Source organism: Podarcis filfolensis, assembly GCF_964270895.1.
Source record: "Podarcis filfolensis genome assembly, chromosome: 11".
Lineage (NCBI taxonomy): Eukaryota > Metazoa > Chordata > Lepidosauria > Squamata > Lacertidae > Podarcis > Podarcis filfolensis.
The window spans coordinates 62,487,490-62,501,147 of NC_139613.1; positions in this window are offsets into that span (position 1 = coordinate 62,487,490).

Here is a 13,658-nt window from a genome sequence, read left to right on the forward strand (position 1 = left end):
TGATTGGTCAATCAGACTGCTGCATTCTGAATCCTATTGTTCTAGGACCAATCAGACTGCTGCATTTTGGATCCTATTGTTCTAGGACCAATCAGACTGCTGCAGTTTGGATCCTATTCAACTCAGTACATAACACCGCTCCCCTCTAAGTTCCAGTCCTGCCCGGGAGGTCGCATTCATAGTCCTCAAGGTACGCCGGCGGCCTACGTGTGCGTTGCGGCCTGGCGTGTTCCCTGGTCCGGGGTTCAGGTTCTGGCTCGTGTTCCAAGGATTCTGGCTGTGATGGGGCCGTTTGGTCTGGTGCAACCCGCTCGCTCAGTTCTGGTTCCGGTGTCCTTTCGGCCTCGCGGGTCCTCTCTGTATTTACTGATTCTGCCTCTCCTGCTGGCCCCTCCTGTTCTGTGGGTCTCACTGCCCCACTGTTCCTTTGGGACTCCTCTGACCTGTCCTCCTCCTGGTTTTCTCCTGGGAATTGTCGCCGTATCTGGTCGCAGTGGCGGCGCCAGCATTGCCCCCCATCCGTTAGCACCTCATACGACACGGGGCCAGTGACCCTGGTGACTGTGGCGGGTACCCATGCTGGGCCTGCCCCAAAGTTCTTTGCGTACACACGAAGGTTCGGGGGTTCCTGCCGTCCCCCACCACTACCTCATCCTGAGCTCTATCGGGGTGAAGGCGGTCCAATCTGATTGCAAGGCACCAACCCAGGGCTCCGGCCAGTCGTTGAGCTGGGGGTGCTGTGCTGTGCTAGAAGGAATGTGGCAAGGCAGTACTCCCAATGCGGCGGAGGGTGTCCTTGGTGGTCCGCACCATGCGTTCTGCTTAATAATAAATTTTATTTATATCCCGCCCTCCCCAGCCGAAGCCGGGCTCAGGGCGGCTAACAACAATAAAACAGTACAAAAGTACAACACAAACAACACTCTAAAATCATTCATTACAAAATTAATTGGCCACTGGTGGCAGGGTGGAATGGTGCCGAACGGATGTGGCGGATGGCATTCTGCGCTGTGAAGGTTTGGAATTCTCCTGGCGTAAATGCGGTCCCATTGTCTGAGACGAGAGTGTCAGGGAGCCTGTGGGTTGCAAACAGCCTGCATAGTACCTGGATGGCTGCGGATGTGGAAGTGGACGGTACCAGTGCGACTTCCAACTTTTGGTGTAGGAGTCCACCACTATGAAGAATGTTTTCCCCTGAAAGGGGCCAGCAAAGTCCACATGGTGCTCGGGCGGACTCCCAGGACTGGACTGGGGCCCTTGGGGGATCTGGGCAGGATTCTTGGCAGGCCTGGCAGTGTTTGACCCAGGCCTCTATCTGTCCGTCGATCCCCGGCCACCACACATAACTCCTGGCAAGGGCCTTCATTCTCACTACCCCTGGGTGTGTCTCGTGTAGGGCTGTGAGGACCCTTTTGCGGAGGGGCTGGGGAACAACGACCCTGCTTCCCCATAACAGGCAACCCTTGTGGGCCGACAGTTCATGTTTGCGGGTTGTGTAGCCGGCGAATTCTGGCCCGGGGCTGCTGCTGGGCCATCCCCTCCACACCCAGTCCAGGACCCGGGAGATGACCCTATCTTTCTTGGAATGGTGTGCAACTTCTTGTGCCTGAATGGGGCGGTCGGGAAGCAGCTCCAGGCTCATAACCTCTTGTGCAGGTGCTGGGTCGGGGCCTGTTTCCGGTAGTGGTAGCCTGCTGAGGGCGTCCGCATGGCCCATCGCCTTCCCAGGGCGGTAAATCAGTGCAAGGAAAATTGACCACCTGAGGACGCAAGGAGACAGCACTTGGGGAGTCTGCTTTTTGGGGGCAAACAAGCCAAGCAACGGCTTATGGTCAGTCACCACGGTAAAGGGCCGCCCGTACAAGAAATCATGGAATTTTTTTACTCCCTTCACGATTGCCAGACCCTCCTTGTCGATTTGCGAGTAGTTCCGCTTGGTTGCGTTGAGTGTCTGGGAAAAGTATGCCACCGGTACCTCTCTTCCATCCGGGAGTTGGTGTCTCAGGACAGCGCCGATGCCATAGGGCGAGGCGTCGCATGCTAGCACCACCGGCAGCCTCTCGTTGAAGTGTGCCAAGACCAAGTTTGAGACAAGCAAGTCCTTGACTGCCTGGAATGCGGCCTCTGGCGCTGGACCCACACCCAAGGGGCCCGCTTGTCCAGGAGTCTGTGTAGGGGCTCTGCTACCACCGCCTTGTGGGGAAGGAAGGAATGGTAAAAGTTCAATAGTCCCAAGAAGGCCTGAAGTTCAGTCTTGCTCTTGGGCGCTGGGGCATCACAAATGGCCCATACCTTGTCCCCAGTCGGGTGGACCCCTTCTGCATCCACCATAAATCCCAGAAAGTCCACCTGAGGCACTCCTAGTAGACATTTTTCCCGCTTCATCTTGAGACCCGCCGTCTGGAAACGGTGCAGAACGGTGCGGAGGCGGTCCTCAAACTCCTCTGGTGTGGGCCCGGCAATCAACACATCATCGAAGAAGGGGGTGACGCCAGGAATCCCTTTAAGGAGAGAGTCCATTAGATTCTGGAATATGCCTGGTGCCACGCTGACACCGAATTGCAGCCGCTTTACCCTGAACGCTCCTCTGTGCGTCACAATCGTCTGTGCCTCTGCTGTGGCCTCATCTACTGGCAGTTGTTGATATGCTTGGGCCAAGTCCAGCTTGCCAAAAAATTTTGACCCAGCCAGGGTGGCAAGGACATGGCTGACCACTGGGTATGCGTGGGCCGTGAGGACCTTGTTTATGGTACATTTGTAGTCTGCGCAGATGCGGACCGAACCATTACGCTTGACGGGTGTGACGATTGGGGTTTCCCAGGGGGCATTAGGCACAGCCCTCTCTGGAGGAGACACTGCCCCTGACACATGTGACTCCTCCCCCCCACTACGCTCTAGTGGGGAAACTGGTCCCGATCCTCCACTGCTGCTTTGGGGTTCCCCTCTGGCTCCTTGTTTCTGGTGCGTCCCCCCTGGGACCCCCCTTGCCCTGACCATCGGCGCCCCCTTCTGGGAATCTTCTGATTCGCTGGAGAAGCTCATGGAATCTCTCGGGCCACTGTCATACTCCCCTACGCTGCCCTCGGATTCTTCCCCTTCGCTCTCCCAATCCTCTCTCCCCAGTGCTCCTGCTCCTGATTCCCTGACAGACGTGTTGGGGGAGGATCCTGGATTCGAGCACAACAGCAGAGAGATGGAAGCAGAAGAAATCGACGTCAACGAGCCCATTGCGGTCTGGCCGAATCCCGCGGACCGGCTGTGCACCGGGGGGGAAGAATGGCACTCACACCCACAGCACTGGAGCACCCGGAACCCACACCCGAAGAGGGGAAGGGGGGGCTTCGAGGGGGGTGGATGTCAGGGACTCAGGAGCAGGAGCACTGGGGAGAGAGGAAATGGAGCCTATGGTCAGGGCAAGGGGGGTCCCAAGGGGACGCACCAGAAACAAGGAGCCAGAGGGGAACCCCAAAGCAGCAGTGGGGGATTGGGACCAGTTTCCCCACCAGAGCGTAGTGGGGGGGAAGAGTCACATGTGTCAGGGCCAGCGTCTCCTCCAGCGGGGAGAGAGAGTGAGTCAGGGCTGACCACGCCTACAACGGAGGGGAGGTCAGTTGCAGCTAGCCCCCCCAGAGGGGGAAGCAGTGACAGCAGCAGCAGTGAAACAGTCAGGAGAAAAGTTACCGGCTGTGCGCGCGCGCCAAGTTCAAATGTACAGGCGCGGGGAACAGCAGGAGACCCGGATGGGAAACCAGCTCCTAAAGCCCGCCGGAGGGAGGGGAAGGCTCAGGGGACTCAGCGTCAGAAGAGGCTAGAAAGGGCGAGACCCCAACGGCCAGGCGGAACCAGAGGCGGAAGGAACTGAGGAAGAGGTGGAGTAAGGCTAGAATCTTAAATTGGTGTCAGAGGGGAGTAGACTCAGACGGAGCATCAGCGGTCTAACAGTTGAGACGTAGAGCTGCGCGCTGCGGCTCTGGAAGTGAAACTGAACTTCAATAAAGACTTTGTACCTAACAACGAAGCACCGTTGGGTCCTTTGTGAGCTGGGACCTTGGGCAGCTCTGACAACACCCAAAACACACCATGCGAAATGAAATAAGCCCAATCAAAGCTTATTCGTCTATCATATGGGAGTGATAAGAAGGTGTTTTGTTATTTTGGTCTCATTACATACACTGCGATTTTTGGGTCAATGTGCATTAACACCAAAGAACACGAAATAAGCAAAATCCAAGATTTTGCTTTCTATGTAGATGGAACCCAAAACAACCTGTTTGGCTTCGTTTTGGCTTATTACACTTTGCTATTTGTGGGAGAACGAACACCGAAAGAACAATACAAGCTTACATGTCCTCTTTCTATTGAGATGGAACCAAAACACCTATGCTTGATTTGGGCTGAAAACAAACATTTCACTCTGCGATTTTTGGTTGAATGTGCATTCCAACCCCAAAAACACCAATTTTAAATAAGCCCAATCAGAGCGTTATTATCTTCTTTTTATGTAGATGGAAACCAAAACACTGTTTTGCTTCTGTTAGGAGTGATTCTGGTGCGCACCCAAAAAACACCATGCGGATTGAAATAAGCCCACTGAAAGCTTATTCGTCTTCTTTTTTCGCATATGGAAGCGAAAAGACGTTGTTTTGTTATTTTGGCCCATTGACACTTTGCGATCAATGTGCATTAACACCATAGAACACGAAATAAGCGAAATCCAAGATTTTTCTTTCTATGTAGATGGAAGCCCAATCAACCAGTTTTGCTTTGTTTAAGCTTATTACACTTTGCTATTTGTGGGTGAACGAACACCAAAAGAACAACCCAAGCTTATTCGTCCTCTTTCTATTGAGATGGAACCAGAATACCTATGCTTGAATTGGGCTTGTCAGGGAATCAGGAGCAGGAGCACTAGGGAGAGAGGATTGGGAGAGCGAAGGGGAAGAATCCGAGGGCAGCGTAGGGGAGTATGACAGTGGCCCGAGAGATTCCATGAGCTTCTCCAGCGAATCAGAAGATTCCCAGAAGGGGGCGCCGATGGTCAGGGCAAGGGGGGTCCCAGGGGGGACGCACCAGAAACAAGGAGCCAGAGGGGATCCCCAAAGCAGCAGTGGAGGATCGGGACCAGTTTCCCCACCAGAGCGTAGTGGGGGGGAGGAGTCACATGTGTCAGGAGCAGTGTCTCCTCCAGAGAGGGAGTCAGGGCTGACCACGCCTCCAACGGAGGGGAGGTCAGTTGCAGCTAGCCCCCCCGATGGGGGAAGCAGTGACAGCAGCAGTGGAACGGTCAGGAGGAAAGCTGCTGGCTGGGCGCGCGCGCCAAGTTCAAATGTGCAGGCGCGCGGAACAGCAGGAGACCCGGATGGGGAACCAGCTCCTAAAGCCCGCCGGAGGGAGGGAGAAGGCTCAGGGGAATCAGCGGGAGAAGAGGCTAGAAAGGGCGGAACCCCGGCGGGCAGGCGGACCCAGAGGAGGAAGGAGCAGCGGAGAAGGTGGAGCAAGGCTAGAATCTTAAATTGGTGTCAAGGGGGAGGAGACTCAGACGGAGCATCAGTGGTCTGACACTTTAGACGTGGGGCTGCACGCTGCGGCTCTGGAAGTGAAACTGAACTTCAATAAAGACTTTTATACTTAACAACGAAGCAGCGTTGGTCCTTTGTGAGCTGGGACCTAGGGTAGCTCTGACAGTATGCTCCGTCCCCTATAAAAACCTCGCAGCGTGAGTTGGTGCAGCGAGGGGCAAGACTTGGTGTTTTGCAAGCTCACGAAGATAGGCAAAGATGGCTACAGAGAGCCAGGTGAAAGAACTGCAAGAAGCAGTGACGACGCTTTACGCAGAAGTAGCAGCATCCAGGAAAAGAGAAGAAGAAGCAGTAGCGCTCTGCCGGGATCTGCAGGCAAGGTGGGACCGTTGGGGGAAAGAGGGGCTGCCAGGACCCAAACCGGAGGGAGTTGGCCTCGGGAAGAGGGGGGGCAGCCTAGTAGCCCACTTCGATGGGAACCTGCAGCAATACCCTAACTTCAGAGCTGACGTGGTTTACGCGCTCAATTTGCTTCGGAAGGACTTTAGAGATGAGGAAGAGAAAGTGGGAAGAGAAGCATGGGGAAGCAAAAGCGTGGCTGCGGAATTTGTGGCGCGAAGAAGACCCCGCCCTCAAAGATTCCGATGCATTTATCAAAGCTATGGACGCTTGCTTTAAATCTACGGTAGATGTAGATGTTGCTCGGAGGGAAATGCATGGACTACAGCAAGGGAAAGCGACGGTGAGGCAATATCACTCGCGCTTTTTTGCCTTATTGAACGTGCTGGGCTGGGAGAAGGACTCTATTGCTGTCAGAGACCTGTTCTGGGAGGGGCTAAGTGGAGAGGTGAAAGATGAGCTGGCAAGAGGGGAACGACCGCAAAGTACCCAAGAAGTTGCCCAAAGAGCGTTGGCGATTGGTGTGCGCCTGGAAGGACGCCCTTGGAGCAGGGAGGAAGGACGTAAGGCAAGCACCCCAGCCAGGACAACCCCTTTCTTTCCCAGAGAGGCGGGGCGGGCGCTGTCCATGCCTCCTTTGGGAAGGGGAGAAGAGCCGATGGAGATTGGTGGTGCCAGGGCTCAGACTGCCAGCAGAGCCCAAACACCGGGAGCAGTCAAGGCGAAGGCTCCTAGAGGGACCAGGAAGTGCTACATCTGCGACAGTGCTCAGCACATGGCCAAAGAGTGTCCCCAGAGGCTCCAGAAGCACACTGCAGCCTCAGCAACAGTAAAGGGAACAAGTCAGCAGCCGAAGCAGCCGCAGGGGGAAGAAGACGCCTGGTTGGAAACAGAGCCACTGGGGCCCAACCAGGCAAGTCAGTGAAGCAGTCCCCAGAGATTTTACAGCCCACAGACCCCCTCCCACCCAAACCAGTGGTGCAACTCACCGCATCGCTCCAGTTGCCCACTGGGCACACCATGCAAGTACCAATAACCATTGACTCTGGGAGCAACGCAGACTTTATAGGAGTGGACTTTATCAAGCAACATCGCATAGCACTCCTGCCAGCCACGATGCCCCTAAACGTCGTCACGGTCGATGGCAGGAAGCTACTTGGAGGAGAGGTGGTACAGCAAACACCACCGATGGTGATGCATATTGGAAACCACCGCGAAGTCATCAGCTTCAACGTCACCCACCTGTCAGACACGCCCATAGTGTTGGGTATGAGTTGGCTGGATAGGCACAGCCCGGCATTAGCATGGTACCAGCGGCAATTTACCTTCTGCTCCTCCTACTGCGCAGAACACTGCATCCAGACCCGCCAGGAGGAGGAGGGGCAAGAGGATGAACCACAGTTACACCTAGGCATGGTGCAAGCGGTACCCAACAAGTACAAGGAGTTTTTGGAGGTCTTCTGCGAGAGGGAAGCGGATAACCTGCCTCCCCACAGGCCTTACGACTGCAAGATTGACCTCCTGCCGGGAGCGACGCTGCCGACTGGGAAACTGTATTCCATGTCTGAAGACGAACTGCAAGAACTCAGGGAGTTCATAGATCACAACTTGAAGCGGGGGTTCATCCAAGAATCTAAAGCAGTGGGGGGCAGTCCCGTGTTTTTCGTGAAGAAGAAGGACACGCCCCAACGCAGGCTCATAGTTGATTATAGGCTCATAAATTCCAAAACAAAGCCCGCAGCATTCCCCATGCCCAAGATCGACGACCTGCTCGCGACGGTGAGGAAGGGACGGATCTTCACCAAGTTGGATCTACGAGGGGCGTACAACCTTATACGCATGCGGGAGGGCGATGAGTGGAAGACGGCCATGTTTACACCTTTAGGCACCTATGAATATCGCGTAATGCCTTTTGGTCTGCAAAATGGCTCCCATACCTTCCAAGCTTTCATGCATCACGTGTTAGCGGGACTCCTCTACAAGAAGTGCGTTTGCTTCCTGGACGACATCCTGGTCTTCTCGGAATCGCAGGAGGCTCACGAGAGGGACGTCAAGGAGGTCCTGCAGAGGCTACGGGAGCACAGACTTTATGCCAAATTAGAGAAGTGCCAGTTCGACATGACGGAGGTGGATTTCCTGGGCTACAAGCTGTCCGACAAGGGACTCGCCATGGACAGCACCAAGGTCCGCGCGGTGTTGGACTGGAAGAGCCCGCACAATCGGAAGGAGGTCCAGAAGTTCGTCGGCTTCGCCAACTTTTATCGCAAGTTCATCGAAGGGTTCGCGAAGGAGACGGCGGCCATCACGGACACCCTCAGCTCCAAGAAGAAGAAGTTCACCTGGACGGACCAGGCGGAGCAGTCCTTTCGGAGACTCAAGCGTCTCTTCGCGTCCGAAGAACAGCTGCTACATGTAAACCCCAGCAGACCAATGAGGGTTGAGACGGACGCCTCGGACAGAGCGGTGGGGGCCGTCCTGTTGCAGCAAGATCCGCAAGGGGAATGGAGGCCGTGCGCATTCTACTCCAGGAAACTCAGCAAGGCGGAACAGAACTACACCATCTGGGACAGGGAGTTGCTGGCCATTCATGCAGCTTTCAAGGCGTGGCGGCACTTCCTCGTCGGAGCCACACACACAGTGCAAGTCTGCACGGACCATAAGAACCTGGAGTACTGGCGCACGGCGCGGTTCCTGAACCAGAGACACATTCGCTGGGCGGAGTTCTTTGCAGATTTCGATTTCCGGATAGAATACATCCCGGGAGACAACAACGTCATGGCGGATGCACTATCCAGGAAGCCGCAGTATCTCGAGGAAGCGGCGCCGGTGGCGGCCAAGCACATTTTCGCACCGAAAGCGTGGGCGTGCGCTTCAGCTGCCGTGGACCTGGACGCGGTGCGTCGAGCGCTGCAGACGGATTCGTTCGCACAATCCAAGATGGAGGAGGTGCGAAAAGGCACAGCGAAGGACGACGAGTTCCAGATACGAGACGGACTGCTCATCCGCAGAGGGGCTCTCTACGTGCCCGGAGACGACCTCCGCGCGAAAGTCTTGCAGCAGCTACACGACGCGCCCAGCGCTGGGCACTTCGGCAAGGACAAGACGGCGGAATTAGTAACGAGAGACTTTTGGTGGCCCAAGGTGAGGGGAGAAGTCGCGGATTACGTCTCCAGGTGTGACACCTGCCAAAGGGCCAAGCCAGTACACAGGAAGCCGGCGGGTCTACTAGAACTCCTACAGACGCCGCTCGAACCGTGGGAGAAAGTGGCCCTGGACTTTGTCACAGATCTGCCCAGCTCGCGAGGCAAAACAGCGGTGCTCGTGGTCGTAGACATGTTCACCAAGATGGCGCACTTTATTCCGTGCGCGAAGGTGGCCACAGCGGAACAGACCGCCAAGCTGTTCATAGACCACGTGTTCAAAGCTCACGGCCTGCCGCGGTCCATCCTGTCCGACCGGGGTCGCCAATTCATCTCGAGCTTCTGGCAGAAGCTGCTGGGCATCCTGAACGTCAAGATCAACTTAGCGTCGGCACGACACCCGCAGACCAATGGACAAGCGGAGAGGGTCAATGCCATCATGCAGCAGTACCTGCGATGCTACGCCAATCAACAACCCTCGACCTGGGTGGACTACCTACCGCTGGCCGAGTTTGCCTACAACAACACGAAGCACGGGTCTACAGGAGTGACACCGTTCTTCGCCAATAATGGGCGGCATCCCAGAACTTTCCCGGGGTTAGAGACGAAGGGGGAGGGGGAGCCAAGGGGAGCAGAGCACTTAGCAGCAGAGTTACAGGAGGTCCACGAGCAACTCCGCAGGCAATTGGAACTGGCGAAACACGCCTACAAAATGCAGGCAGACAAGCACAGGAGGGTCGGGGAGGACATCCGGGTGGGGGACTGGGTCTGGTTAGCAGCCCAGGCAGTGCCGGCCAGGACGCTAGCTAAGAGGAAGCTCAAGCACAAGCAGCTGGGACCTTACCAGGTCGCGGCGCAAATCAATCCAGTGGCCTTCCGGTTGACACTCCCGGAGGGCTCACACCCTACAGGGAACCCCACAGGTTTCAGGCGACAGGGAACGCGCCAGACCCACTTAACGAATCTCCGAAGAGGGAGGGGTCACGGAGGGCGACGCCACTCAACGAGGTCACGGAGATTTTGGACTCGAGGGGGGGGAAGAGGGGGGGGAATACCTCCTCGCCAGGGAAGGTACCCCAGCCAGCGCCAACAGGTGGGTACCGTGCTATGCCGTGGAGGAGCACTATCTTAAAGACGAGTTCCATGCACTCTTCCCACACAGACCTATGCCGGCAGAGTATTTCGACGACTGGCTCTTCACACCCACACTGTCAGCCAGTACGTTCCAGGGTTTTTCATCAGCTGAAGAGACGACACCGGACACTAGCTCCTCGGAGGGGTCTCTTTCGGGGTTTGCCACAGACCGCTCCTATTGGTGGGACACTCAACCAGAGGTGGGGTGGCGCAGGGAGTTGCTGCGGGGACCTTTGCAAGCAGTCTCACCAGAGGTACCCGGGGGAGGGGAGGACATGGACGTGTTGGGGGAGGATCCTGGATTCGAGCACATCAGCAGAGAGATGGAAGCAGAGGAAATCGACGTCGACGAGCCCGTTGCGGTTGGGCCGGATCCAGTGGACCGGCTACACACCAGGGGGGAAGAATGGTATCCCGCACTCACACCCACTGGACTGGAGCACCCGGAACCCACACCCGAAGAGGGGGAGGGGGGAAGGGGGGGCTTCGAGGGGGGGATGGATGTCAGGGAATCAGGAGCAGGAGCACTAGGGAGAGAGCACTCTGCAATTTTTGGGTGAACGTACGTTCTAACCCCGAAAACACCAATTTTAAATAAGCTCAATCTGAGCTTTATCATGTTCTTTTTATTTAGTTGGAACCCAAAAGACCTTTTTGCTTTGGTTGGGGATCATTCTGGTGCACACCCAAAAAAACCCCATGTGAATTGCAATAAGCCTAATCAAAGCTTATTCGTCGTCTTTCTACGCCTACGGAAGCGATAAGACGTTGTTTTGTTATTTTGGTCTCATGAAATACATTTTGCGATTACACGGGGTCCATAGAACACGACGAAATAAGCCAAATCCAAAATTATTCTTTCTATGTAGGAAACCAAAACAACCTGTTTTGCTTCGTTTAGGCTTATTACACTTCACTTTGCTATTTGTGGTTGAATGAGCACCGAAAGAACAATCCAAGATTATATGTCCTCTTTCTATTCAGATGGAACCAAAACACCTATCTTTGATTTGGGCTGAAAACAAACATTTAACTCTGCTATTTTTGTTTGAATGTGCATTCCAAACCCAAAAACACCAATTTTAAATAAGCCCAATCAGAGCGTGATTATCATCTTTTTATGTAGATGGAAACCAAAACACCGTTTTGCTTTGGTTGGGGATCATTCTGGTGCGCACCCGAAAAACACTATGCGAATTGAAATAAGCCCACTCAATATAAGCCCACTCATTGAAATAACCCAAAACAACCTGTCAGGGCTACCCTAGGTCCCAGCTCACAAAGGACCAACGCTGCTTCGTTGTTAAGTATAAAAGCCTTTATTGAAGTTCAGTTTCACTTCCAGAGCCGCAGCGCGCAGCCCCACGTCTAAAGTGTCAGACCACTGATGCTCCGTCTGAGTCTCCTCCCCCTTTACACCAATTTAAGAGTCTAGCCTTGCTCCACCTTCTCCGCTGCTCCTTCCTCCTCTGGGTCCGCCTGCCCGCCGGGGTTCCGCCCTTTCTAGCCTCTTCTCCCGCTGATTCCCCTGAGCCTTCTCCCTCCCTCCGGCGGGCTTTAGGAGCTGGTTCCCCATCCGGGTCTCCTGCTGTTCCGCCCGCCTGCACATTTGAACTTGGCGCGCGCGCCCAGCCAGCAACTTTCCTCCTGACCGTTCCACTGCTGCTGTCACTGCTTCCCCCATCGGGGGGGCTAGCTGCAACTGACCTCCCCTCCGTTGGAGGCGTGGTCAGCCCTGACTCCCTCTCTGGAGGAGACACTGCTCCTGACACATGTGACTCCTCCCCCCCACTACGCTCTGGTGGGGAAACTGGTCCTGATCCTCCACTGCTGCTTTGGGGTTCCCCTCTGGCTCCTTGTTTCTGGTGCGTCCCCCCTGGGACCCCCCTTGCCCTGACCATCGGCGCCCCCTTCTGGGAATCTTCTGATTCGCTGGAGAAGCTCATGGAATCTCTCGGGCCACTGTCATACTCCCCTACGCTGCCCTCGGATTCTTCCCCTTCGCTCTCCCAATCCTCTCTCCCCAGTGCTCCTGCTCCTGATTCCCTGACATCCATCCCCCCCTCGAAGCCCCCCCTTCCCCCCTCCCCCTCTTCGGGTGTGGGTTCCGGGTGCTCCAGTCCAGTGGGTGTGAGTGCGGGATACCATTCTTCCCCCCTGGTGTGTAGCCGGTCCACTGGATCCGGCCCAACCGCAACGGGCTCGTCGACGTCGATTTCCTCTGCTTCCATCTCTCTGCTGATGTGCTCGAATCCAGGATCCTCCCCCAACACGTCCATGTCCTCCCCTCCCCCGGGTACCTCTGGTGAGACAGCTTGCAAAGGTCCCCGCAGCAGCTCCCTGCGCCACCCCACCTCCGGTTGAGTGTCCCACCAATAGGAGCGGTCTGTGGCAAACCCCGAGAGAGACCCCTCCGAGGAGCTAGTGTCTGGCGTCGTCTCTTCAGCTGATGAAAAACCCTGGAACGTACTGGCTGACAGTGTGGGCGTGAAGAGCCAGTCGTCGAAATACTCTGCCGGCATAGGTCTGTGTGGGAAGAGTGCATGGAACTCGTCTTTAAGATAGTGCTCCTCCACGGCATAGCACGGTACCCACCTGTTGGCACTGGCTGGGGTACCTTCCCTGGCGAGGAGGTATTCCACCCCCTCTTCCCCCCACCTCGAGTCCAAAATCTCCGTGACCTCGTTGAGTGGCGTCGCCCTCCGTGACCCCTCCCTCTTCGGAGATTCACTAAGTGTGTCTGGCGCGTTCCCTGTCGCCTGAAACCTGTGGGGTTCCCTGTAGGGTGTGAGCACTGACCTATGAAAGACTGGGTGCATTCTGGAGCCCTCCGGGAGTGTCAACCGGAAGGCCACTGGATTGATTTGCGCCGCGACCTGGTAAGGTCCCAGCTGCTTGTGCTTGAGCTTCCTCTTAGCTAGCGTCCTGGCCGGCACTGCCTGGGCTGCTAACCAGACCCAGTCCCCCACCTGGATGTCCTCCCCGACCCTCCTGTGCTTGTCTGCCTGCATTTTGTAGGCGTGTTTCGCCAGTTCCAATTGCCTGCGGAGTTGCTCGTGGACCTCCTGTAACTCTGCTGCTAAGTGCTCTGCTCCCCTTGGCTCCCCCTCCCCCTTCGTCTCTAACCCTGGGAAAGTTCTGGGATGCCGCCCATTATTGGCGAAGAACGGTGTCACTCCCGTAGACCCGTGCTTCGTGTTGTTGTAGGCAAACTCGGCCAGCGGTAGGTAGTCCACCCAGGTCGAGGGTTGTTGATTGGCGTAGCATCGCAGGTACTGCTGCATGATGGCGTTGACCCTCTCCGCTTGTCCGTTGGTCTGCGGGTGTCGTGCCGACGCTAAGTTGATCTTGACGTTCAGGATGCCCAGCAGCTTCTGCCAGAAGCTCGAGACGAATTGGCGACCCCGGTCGGACAGGATGGACCGCGGCAAGCCGTGAGCTTTGAACACGTGGTCTATGAACAGCT